Here is a 12,732-nt window from a genome sequence, read left to right as displayed (position 1 = left end):
TAGTATAAACAATTTGGATGTTGAAATTATACAAAATAACATTTTTATTTGGTGGTTTGATTTTTGTATTTATTTTAGTTGATGGACTTAGTCTTCTTATGTGGCGTTCGTCCTCCTTTTTCTTTATTGGTTGTTGTTGTTAGAGTTATTGTTTTCTTCTTTCTGGATAGGTGCTTGTGAAGGCATGTTCTTTATGAATTGTTGAATTATATGCATTTTCTATTGTGTTGTTTGTTCCATCTTTGCATGTATATTCTTCTTTCAAAGATGTGTCTTGAATTTGTATGGTTTTCTTTCTTCTTAATCTCTTGATGTGCATATAGTTTTTCAATGACATCTACAATAAAAAGAACAAAAAATGTGTAGAAATTTTTTTTTGAATAATTGAAATAGTATAAAGTGAAATTACCTGTTAATATTTTTCTTTGACCCACTCTGTCAGACAATATCTCAAGTTATGCAAATTCAAAATAGTGTTGGAGAATGTTTAAAACTAGATCTTTAATTTCTTTCACAACAATTGTGAGTAAAAAATTTGCCTTCATTGTACCTTTAATTGGTCTATACAAATTATTTACATCTTCTATTTTCAAATTTTTTTTATAGCATAGACTTTTTTTTCTTATAACAAATGTTTCAATTTGTTCATCATATTTTTTTTCACAATTACATGAAGAGGTATTTCCTGCGGTGTTAGTAAATCATAATTAATAATTAGTTAAAAAATGATTACATTTATTTTTTAAGCTATTAGAAAAAGAACAATGAATAGCATATTGAAAAAAAGTATAATTTCAACGATATTAAAATACAATTATATATAAAGTATTATAAAATAATATAAAAAGTATAAAAAGCAAAAATAATTAAAGTAATTTTTTTGTAAATTTAATTTAAAAATACAATAAATATGTTTGTTTTGTACCTTTTCATCTAATATAATCATTTCTAAGTAAAGAGGCTTCTCTTCATTTGTGGATGTTAATATTTTTCAGAGACTAATCTCGCGAACTTTGATAGTTTGTTTGGTGATATTGTCCAAAGAATGATGTGTAGTTTGGAAATAAATTTTTTGTGCTAAATTTGATGTTATTTGAAGGAATAGTGATAAGAGACTTATATATATAACTAGTTCAAATAATATGGAATTTGAATATTTGTAACGTAAAATTTATTATGATTAATAATATTATTATGACATTTGTAACATGGATGTTTATTATATTTAATGAGTTATTTATAAAAATTAATAAATTAATTATTAGATTATAAATTTATTGTATTGTTTATAACCGTAAAAATAATTAATATAGGGATAGGATTCAATGTCTTTGTATGTTACAAATTTGGTTAGACATTATTAATTTTTAATTATTGTCATTGGTAATTTTGCACCTTAATTTGTATATATTTTTATTACTTGTATATTTTGTGTGTGTGTATATATATATATATATATATATATATATATATATATATATATATATATATATATATATATATATATATATATATATATATGGAAAAGTCTAGGAGGCCAGTAATTTTTGTGTTTTGTGGCCAGCACTTAACCATTAAAAGAAAAGTAAGTGATCTCTCACCATTGAATATAATCTCACACCATTAAAAAGACTATTGATGGCCAATTAATGGTTACAAAATACAAAAATTGTTGGTCCCCTAGCACTCCTCATATATATATATATATTTGCTGATTTAGAAATAATAGTTAATTTGGCAAAAATTGAGTGGTCAATTCTAAAATTTTGTTAAGTAAACGATAATACTAATATGACATTAGTAGAAAGAAAAAAGATGTCTTCAAAATAATATGAATAAATTTATCTATTTACTTTTATATATTAAGAATAGATTACTCTTAGTGTGATTGCATGATGACTACGAAGTAATTTAAAATTTAATACTATATTATAGGAAATAAATTTATCCATATTTAATGGTAAACTGTGTCACTTGCCCTTTGGCTTCATTCTTCTTTATAATAGTCTTAGTTATCTTATTACCTTATACTGACAAACTTGTCTCATTATTATTCTACTTAACCCAACAACTTTGATATCAACTAGCAAAGTACATGATAATTACGTAATTAGTGGATAAAATTGTCTAAACCAAAAAGATGTTCGTGTTACATGAACTATATTATTAAATTTGACGTGGATTATTGATGATATGCAGGGAGAGAATAATCTTAGTACTAATAATTAAAATGTATAACCAATAATTTAATTACAATTGTTTCACTATGGGAACGATCACCTTGTGACACAGCAAAATCGCTGACCAAATTTCCCACTTAATTTAAAATATAACAAAAACAATGCAAAAAAATAAATAAAAATTAAACCAATGAGAACAATGAAGAGAGATTATATTGTTGTGTTCCGTCAGAATTTGGAGCAGCGTTGTGGTAGACCAGTATCTTGATCCACAGCTACAACCTCAGAAACATTGTTACACCTTAGAACATCTTGACCCAACTTAGCACCAGCAGCTTTAAGACCCTTTAAAGAAACAGGTTGATTGAATAGGTTCAATGATGGTAATCTTGAAGCTGGTGGCATCTTCAAACTAGGTAGCAATTCTCTAAAATCTTGACTCATTAATGGAACCTCAAAGTCTTGTTTGTTATGTTTGACAACATTGTCCTTAGCACTAATGTGTGCACCTGGCTCCATGTGATTGGTTGAGAAGCTAGCTTGGTTAGGGAAATTAGGGTAAAGACTAACATACCCTCTAAGGTACATCATGTCAATTAGGAATTTTTTCCATGATGCTTGCCACCCATTTGTTCTTGACCTTGGGATTTGAACCGGGTTTGTTTTAGCATCCTCAGTGAACCTCATGTTCATGTAAACATAGAATTCTCTCCAATGTTTAGGGAAGAACACTGCCCCCAAGAACAAGGTAATTGGTGTAGGTAAGGTGTGTTTGGATGAATGTTTTTGAAGAATTCAGTGGCATTCCATTTGGGCCTTTCTTTAACAACCTCAACAAGCCTTGGTGTGTAGAGTGAAATTGAGGACAATTCAGGGAGAGAAACTTGTGGATCATAGTGGTATGCTAATAATGCATATTTGATCCAAAGGTAGTAGTATGGGGAAACTTCAATGTCATCTTCAAGTAAAAGCCCAAAGTCATCATCATTGGATGGGTACCAACTCTCACTAACTGCCCTAATGAGCCCACCTTGGATGATCCTCCTTCTTAGAGTTTTGGGCCCATGAGGCCACTCAAATGAGCCCACTAGCTTTATTGTTGCCTCATCTACCTTGCTATCCATGTTGAAGGTTATGGGAATTTCATCACCAAGATAGTATGCATTGCTTAGAGATTTGAGGAGCCTTGTTAGTGAAGTTACTCTATTTTGGGTGATGATGTTGATAGAAAGTCTCATCTTGTTCCAATCTGCAACATAAAATTATGTTAAAAGCAAAGAAACTCAAAGATAAGACCACAAACTCAAGTGGATAGTCAAGGTAACGTTTGTTTTGAGGTATTGAGACAGAGACTGAGAGACTAAAATTTAGTATCGTGTTTGTTAGTTCAGAGATTGGTACTAAAATTTCTGTCTCTATCTCTAAAATTTCAGTATTTCAGCCAAAAAGTAGGGACACAGGAGACTGAAAATTTTAGAGATGAATACTGAAACTTTAATAACATTTTATACCTAAAATATTTTCATTTCAATTAATTAATTTCAATTTTACCCTTTGTGCAAATTAAATTAGAGTTTCATTCTTGTTTCAATTCCTGTCTCCCATTTTGCACCAAACAGAATACTGAGATTTATTTCAATCCCTTAGCGTTTGGTAGAGAGACAGAGACTGAAAGAGAGACAGAGACTAAGAGACAGAGACTGAAATAAATTTCAATATTCTGTTTGGTGCAAAGTGAGAGACATAAATTGAAATAAGAATAAAACTCTAATTTAATTTGTACAAAGGATAAAATTGGAATTAATTAATTGAAATGAGAGTATTTTAAGTATAAAATGTTATTAAAATTTTAGTCTCCGTCTCTAAAAATTTCAGTCTCCTGTGTCCCTACTTTTTGGAGGTACTGAAATACTGAAATTTTAGTACCAGTCTCTGAGCCAACAAACGTGATACTGTGTCTTAGTCTCTCAATCTCTGTCCCAATACCTCAAAACAAACGCTAGTGAGTCTTTCCATCTCTGTCTCTCCACCAACTATCTAACAGATTTGACTAAATTATCATCTAGCAATCTTTCCGTCTCTGTCTCTCCACAAACGCTATCTAACAGATTTGACTAAATTATCATCTACCGAACATTAACATAATTCTTACTTGGCAATGCAGTTGAACGGAGATCAGACATCCAAAGCACTTTTGTGACAGAAGCTCTGGGCAACAACACTAAAGTAGTAGCATTAGAAGTGCTCTCTGATGCCATCTTGAGAGCCTTCCTCACATGAGGATCAATGTCATCCACTGTGATCACAACACTAGGATTATGAATCTTGATCAAACCTTTCATGCTAGAATACACTGCCTGTATCACCGGCACCTCTGAATCCGAGACCCCGGAAATGGCCTCTATTCCCAAGTCAAAGATCTTGAACCTCCTCTCCTTGCACACCAACAATGGCCACTTCAATGCCCTTGCAGCATCCTCGCACGGGCAAAATTTCCCACCCGAGACCACAATGTAGGCCTTTTTACCCACTGTAGACCTATTCAAAGAAAGATACACGTTAAAATCAGTCGTCAAAATTAGTTACTATATTTTTATGTATAAATATATACTTATTTTTAAAATAAATTTTGTATTTTAAGGTGTATTCTGCACCTGAACTTGTCAAGAAGTGGTTGAAGTGCTTTAACATGGTCAAGTGTGTGAGCGTAGAAGAGGGCGTCAATGTTTTGAGGGTACATTGCTGCCCATTGTGTAACATAGCCTGTGGAAAGTGCTTTCCACCATTGATCATCTCTAACTTGAACTATGTCCTTGAATATCACTGTGGTTTCTGATACATAGGCTAGCCTATGTTCACTGTCACCCCATGTTTCCTTGTCATTAGGGTCAACTGGGACAACAAATGACCCTGCATTCTGGTACTTTTGAAGCTGATAGCTGCAATTCAATAACAATGTTAGAAATAAGAGACTAAACTGGAGAAATGATTTGTATATTATTGAAGGTATTCCAGTTGTCTGTAATAACTAATAATACAATATAGAGTATTTATAGGTGCTAAGAAAATCGAAATAATAAAGACGTAATATCTTATAATAAATATTCAGATATGCTAAATAATGCTAATTAATCATAATTGATCCTAATTATATTCTAACAAACAAAATAAGAAGGTCAATTTTGATATGAATATTTCTAGTATTCTGTTTCCTAGTGGATAATATTGCAACAGAAGCACACATTCTTAATCAAGTCAAGAGATTAAGAAGAAGTCTCAGATTCAATGGACAATTTTTTTGAAGGCAAAAATGTTGTAATTGTGAGGGTCAAATTGTAATAAGACACTAGTATTAGTTTGGTAGATAACTAACAAAAAGTCTATCTTGAATTTGACTAACATATTGTATTGTGTACTACAACTTGTAGTATGTAGTGTTTTTGAACCTAATGGCAACAACAACTAATTGAACACTACCAGATATTGTTTAGCACAGTCAACTTGATGCTTGTTTGACTTTGACTTATTTGTTCAACTTGTTCTAATTTTTTCACCTATATTCTCATTGTACCAATAAAATAGAATTAAATTATTCACAGAATTTTGCAGGGAAATGAAAGGGTTACCAACCTCAAATGCAGATCTTCACCAGTGGAGAAAGTAAAAGGAGTCTCAATGAAGAGGGTCTTAACAAGTTGAGCAGAGAGAAACCAAGAGCTAGAAAGAAAATCAACCTGCAGAATCTTATCAACAGTGATATCATAAGCAGGATCAGGCAAATACAACCCTGCTTCTTTAGACCTAAACTTTCTATAACTTGGAAATGTAAAATCTTTCTGCCTAAATGGCAAAATCCTCCCAATACTTCCCAACACTGAGTTCTTGTACTTCTCAGTCCCAGCAACATGTGCTAGAATCTCAAGCATTTTCTTCCCTGGAATCATGTCATCATCAACAATGTATACAAGATCAGATTCTGTTTGTAGTGCCATTTGGAACCTTCCATAGTACTTGAAATCATAGCTTGAGCTTATGAAGCTGATCCTTGAATCATTGTAGCTTTCAACAATTCTCTTCAAGGAAACTTCATTTGGGCTACCAAATGATAGCACCCAAGCATGGTGAAAAGGGAGAGTTTGTTGTAGCAATGAATCAATCTGTGCACAAAGTGTCTTTCTCTTGAAATGGTTCAACAAAACTGTGATCTTTGGTTTCCGGTTACTACTTCCCTTTATGTCCCACTTGGATTTCATTGCCATTAACTGAGGTAATGTCTCAGTTCCAATGCTTCTGCTTTGAAACTCCAAAACCTCATCATACAGCTCCCTCTTCAGCTTCATCATTTGAACATCATTGGACTTCTTCTGCATGAAATCAATCTTCTCATACTCACAAACTTGTGATTGGTTCAAAGGTTGTTCTTGTTGATGAGGAGGAACAAGAATGTTCATATTATGATTATTACTATTATCTTCTCTTATGAGAGAAGAAGCAGCTTCTTGGTAGTGTCCAACAACATGGGGTGTGATCATGTATTGCTTCCATTGGTTTGCAATTCTTGTGGCCCATGTGAAATCTGGCTTTGATGTTCTTAGATCAATGGAAGGTCCCATGTAATATAATAAGAATGTTGCATAAACTGCAAAGAAGAATTGGAGACATGTTAGTGCTGTCACCAACTTTGCTGGTGCACCACTCCTTTGGGATTTCATCACTTTGTTGTTCTTTGATCCTACATAGTCTTGGATCACCATCCCTTCTGTCGAATTTCGCCCGAAACCCATGTCGAAAATCGAACTCCTAGATTCAATATCACACCTACACAGAAAATAAAACCAAAGTTAAAGACTAATTCAGTTTCTATTCTCTGTTTATAAGAATAAAACTAAAAAAACATACTCTTAGATACTATTTTCTATAGTTGAGTCTAGAGAAAATGTTGTGATGAGGAAGATTTGGTGATGGAGATAGAAGAATAAGGTTTGTGTGAGTTTTATTATATATTAGAGTGGGGAGAAGTTAAGGAAAAAGGTGATGAAAATTGCAGCAATGGTCACATGGGATAGGTGTATCTATATAGTGTATGCATGGTGCTTAAGAAATTTATAAGTGTAGCAAAACTAATTAAAGTGTTGCCTTCATTCATTACACATATACATATACACTACTTTGTATTATTTTTCTTCCTTAAGACACCATTATTGTAAAGCCATTTTTGGTGCCGTGGAAAAGGCTCACCCCTGCGTTTTTGGCACTACATACCTCCATGGTATGGTAATTAATTCATCATCCTACATTCTTTTTTCTTCTTCAAAAAGAAATCAAATTCCTCTACCTATATTACTTTTTTTTTTAATAAAAATATATATTTGTGACTTCAATTTTAATGCATTATCGAGATAAATATATTTTATATATCACTTTAATTTTGATGTACTAATAGTATAAATTATCTAATTAAATTTATGTACACGATGTGATGTTTGCGTAAAATTTACTTAACGATAATTAATTAAATATTCGTGTAAAAAAAATAAAAAATTATACTAAAAATATGTGAAAAACATACTTTTTGCTACACACCTCTCTTAAAAAAAAAGACAAATAGGTCATTGGCATTTTGCTCCGCAGACATTTTTTTCTCTGACCATTGAAAAATATTTTTAAGTTTTTGACTTTCATAAAATTTGGACGGATCAGTCCCTGACAGAGGCATTTGGACGGAGGGACTGATCTGTCCAAGTTTTGTGAAGGTTAAGGACTTAAAAATATTTTTCAACGGTCAGGGACAAAAATGTCTGCAGGACAAAAGGTTTGGGACCTATTTGTCATTTTCTAAAAAAAATTTACATAATCATATATAAGCATTTTGATGTTTAGATTATTCTAGAGAAACCTAATAATTCATAAAACAAATACATAAAAAAAAAACATGATTTAAGGGCAAATGGTCAAAGTTAAAGTTCAACTTCTAACAAGATTAATAATATCATCACCTTGCTTAAAATGAGAACTATACGTAAACAAGCATGGAATATATAAGATATATAAATATGAAAACAAAATTTAAGGCGCAAAGAAACATGAGAAAGAACATGGGGTGTTAGAATGAAAGGCATGCATGTATGTATGTATACGTACATTTAATCAAATCAATGGCTTGAATACAAAGATATATATGTAAACAAACACTTTTTTTCTTTTCTTCTTCAGCAAAATATGCAATTGGAGACCTAATAAAGCTAGACCCTTCTTATATATATAGATTCAAGCACAATCAACGGGTGAGACCTAAAAGAAACTAGATAGACCAAAGAAACATTATTATAATATATGATTGACTTTTTATGTGTATGAATAAGAGGATACGTAAATTGAAACTTAGAAGAGAAAAAACTTTAATTTAATTTATTTGATAATGGTTCATTGCCGAACTTAGGCGGGTTCGACGCAACAATCTCATGGTTTTGGTTGGTTCTCTTACACATGACTGACATGAGAGAATTCAAATGAATATTTGGTAACTTTGGCTACAAACAAAGGTTTTCAAATAATAATGGGAACATGCCATGCTCTATATTTGTATCAAATTAATAGGTTTTTTAATTTTTCAATTCTTAGGTTTGCATTTCCATTTTTTTTTTTTTTCTCTTTTTCTGGTGAGTTGCCATTGAAGTTTGCCGATGAAGATTGATTGAGATTGAACATGAGATTTTTTAGATATTTATAGGCTGATAGGTTTAATTATTCTGTAAATTTTTTTATAATTTTATTAAATTTTTAATTAAATCTTATTAAAAATTTATAATTAAATCTTTGTATTGGATAAAAATTTGCAATTATATATTCGTTCTAAATTCTAACTTTTCTTGTTAAAATATTTATTATTTGTGTGTTTGATGTAAGATAAATTATTAAATATTTTAAATTATTGTATTTTTTGAAAATAATAACAAATAAACTTTTATCTAATATAAAAATTAAATTATAAATTTTTAAACTATAAAATCTTAATAATTAAAAATTTTAACAAAATTATAAAGACTGATAGAATAAAAATTTAATTTTAATGGGTGCATTTTTTTTGTGACTAAACAGAAAAGAAAGAAAAAATTAATATAACTGCACACTTCGTCAGTGCAACTTTTCAACCAACATCTATTAGAATTGCGAATGATATAACCAAAATCAGTATAGCTAAAAGGAGCAAAATAACTAGCATCACAATTCAATTTAATAGAATGAACTGGAGGTGGAACCCAATGCAAACAAAGCGAAGGAGAAGATAAAGATTGATACATAGCAAAAATAGTGTGAAACTCCCTTACTGAACTACGAATCAAACTCACCACTTTATTAGCACTCCAAGAGTCATCTATATATAAATAAGTAATGATTCCTGCTTCTCCAAATCCACTTGATGGTCGAAAAAAAAAAAAAACATCTCTACTCCTTGCACCTTTGTAGAGCCAATCACATAAATCTGAATTATCTGAATACAAGCTTAAAAGGTTCCAGACCTCCTTGGCACTAGGACATTCCCAAAGACAATGAAAAATAGATTCAGAATCATTCTATAACACCGATAACATGTGCTAGATAAAACTAAGCCATGATCCAAATTTTTAAGGATGCATTTAATTATATATAACATTATATCAATAAAAATAATTATTTTTAATATTGGTTATAGAAATAATCATTTAAAAAATAAATATAATTAAATAATTATATAAAATATTTTATATAATCAATACATGTACAAATTAAACCATATACATGGAGGAATAATGAGCTTAGGGAAAAAATATATAGATTTACGCTGTTTTGATTAAGCAATAATTAAGATGAAACTTCTATGGTTTTTATTTATTTATTTTGGGGTAACGGAAGAGTATCGATTACTTTAATTGACCGTGTTAATTACGTGAAAATACATGGAATGAATGGTTGTGAAGTTTATAATGTTAATGTAAAATATTTTATAACACATGTATCAGTTAATTTTTATTACTTTTTAGGTTTATCCATTAATAATTTTACTATAGCAAAGGATGCTTGACACGTGCAAAGCCGCCTATGGTCGTGAAGTTCTCCTAATTAATTAAACATTTTAATTTTTAAACAAGTCAATGTCGGTATACATACATTAATCTCCTATTAATAACACTACTTGTGCAAGGTTTTGACTTTTGAGTCTTCAAATCCAAATATAGTATAAAGTATTTATGACATCTATTAGTATTTCTCTTAACTTGAGCTTAATCTTGGATTATTTGATACATTTTCATGTCATATCATCATATTTATTTAAAGAATTGAATTAGAGAATTAACTTTTTTTTTAGTTAATTTCTTAAAATTATCTTAATTTTAAATCATACATTCTCTTAAAAATTGATTAATATTAATTAAACTTAATTTTTTTTATTAGTTATTTTTTTCTACTTAGTCTTACTTAAAAGGAAGGGAAAAGAAAAAAACATTTCTCAAGTCCTACTCATAACATGGAGTTGGGTATGATTTGACCACGCAAGAGGGGAGAAGGGTGAGGTGGAAACCACATAAGGCAACTTTTTTGCTCTTTTATTTAGGTTTATTTTTATGATATCTTCTAATTTGATAAATTAAAAACTAATTCGTGATAGATTAAATCTTTATTTAAGGATTTGTTATTGGCCAATAAATTATTACATGTAAAAGACGAGATTCGAATCATCCACACTAAATCTTAAGCGAATTAGTAAATTAATCACTAAATCAACTCAACTTAGTTTTTGATCTTTTTAATTTAGATGCTTTGTATAATGCTTAAATTTTATACGTAAAATTCAAAAAAAAAATAAATCTTATTTTTTAATATGTACTTTAAAATAATTTAAACACATAAATTATAGACACCAAAAAATTTTTCTTTAATTTATTAGTAGGACTTTGAATAATCCTTTATTCTTTCTTGCCATAGTCTTCTTTCTACCACGTGCCAATCAATAAATCTTTCATTGCATTTATTTATATTATTAATTTAATTATAATTATATTATATGTATATCAAAATAAAATATTAATATAAAATATATATTAAAAATAAATTAAATTATATATATATTTATAAATAAATATATAATAATAAATTTAATGACAAATTTTTTATATGCATATAATATTTTTTATTAATTAACTATCTTAATTCTTAATTATTATATTGTTTTTTATTCTACGAGTATATGCCACTCAGAGTTTGTTAACCAACTTGGTCGGTTGGTCCACCTCAATATTCATGGGACGACAATGTCGAATTTTTGTTCTTAAATGAATGAATACCAATTCCATCTTTTCCAAAAATAGTGTACTTTTACCTAATTAAAAAAACTTCAATTTGAATAATAAAAATATGTACATTAAACGCCACCGATATATAAAATGGAGGGTCCAAAATGGATAGAAAGCAATAATAATAATGGATTGCAAACTAAAATGGAGGGTCCAAAATGGAAACTGAAAAAAGAAGAACCAGAATTCAAATTTAAAAGGGTATTAAGAGTTATAAGTTGACAACTAATTAGGATTACACTCAGTTCTTTAACACTTACACTAATAACTAATAAGCAAGAAAAAATGCAAATTAAAAGGAGCACAAAGGAATCCAGGCTTGAGGGAAAATTTGTCGTAACAACAACAAAAATAATGATTAATAGTTTCACTTAGTTTTAAGCCATTAGTTAATTACACTAACAACATTGTTTCTACCACTTTTTTGCATCATCATCATCATCTAATTAATCAGCTTCTCAGCTTAGCTTACTCTTTCATGTTGTGGGGAATATTCCTACAATCATGATCATCATGTCACCAAATCTTATATATTAGTTGCTAGTTAATTAATTGAGGCCAATCATGCATGTACCATGTTGAAATCTAGAAGATTCTATATTTTCCAAAAAGTGATTTTATAATTTTATTTTTTAATTATATATATATACATTAGAAATATAACTAATATTCTCTGACTTCAGCATCATATTTATATGGTATCTGGTATATGTTAATATTGTATTTTATAAAATATAAGAATTGGATTGGTTAATGATCTGAGGTTAATCATAATTCTTTTTGATGACCTATGATAATGATGACCTCTGCAGTATATGTTCTGATGGAGGGGATCTTTTGTGTTGCCATGGATGCTCAAGAGCATTTCACATTGGTGAAGTCCCAGTAACTTATTATTTTCCATATTGTGTATAAATTGATTTTTTTGTAATATACTTGTAGGTTGAGTGCATGTTTTGGTCTTTTGTTATTTATGTCTAGGAACTAGTCGACAACGCAGTTTTATTTATGTTTATAGAAGAATTTTTTCCGGCTGAACACAGAATTAATTGTCATGTGCTTTATTCAAATAATATGTGATCTCACCCTTAATATTTGCTTAAGGAAAAGTCTAGGGGCCAGTAACTTTGTTAAATTCTGGCGAGCATGTAACCAGCAAAAAAAAATGAACCATTTGATGAAATCACACCAATCTCACACCATTAAAACTATCATTAATG

At 29.7% G+C, this 12,732-nt stretch overlaps 1 pseudogene; it reads right to left on the bottom strand.

Annotated features, from left to right (window-relative positions):
- Positions 1-2,198: 2,198 nt before the first annotated feature.
- LOC112736492 (uncharacterized) lies at positions 2,199-7,400 on the bottom strand (annotated as a pseudogene).
- Between the last annotated feature and the right edge of the window lie 5,332 nt (positions 7,401-12,732).

Source organism: Arachis hypogaea, chromosome 13 (assembly GCF_003086295.3).
Source record: "Arachis hypogaea cultivar Tifrunner chromosome 13, arahy.Tifrunner.gnm2.J5K5, whole genome shotgun sequence".
Lineage (NCBI taxonomy): Eukaryota > Viridiplantae > Streptophyta > Magnoliopsida > Fabales > Fabaceae > Arachis > Arachis hypogaea.
Note: the sequence above shows the minus strand (reverse complement) of the source record. Positions and strands in the feature narration are given on the sequence as shown.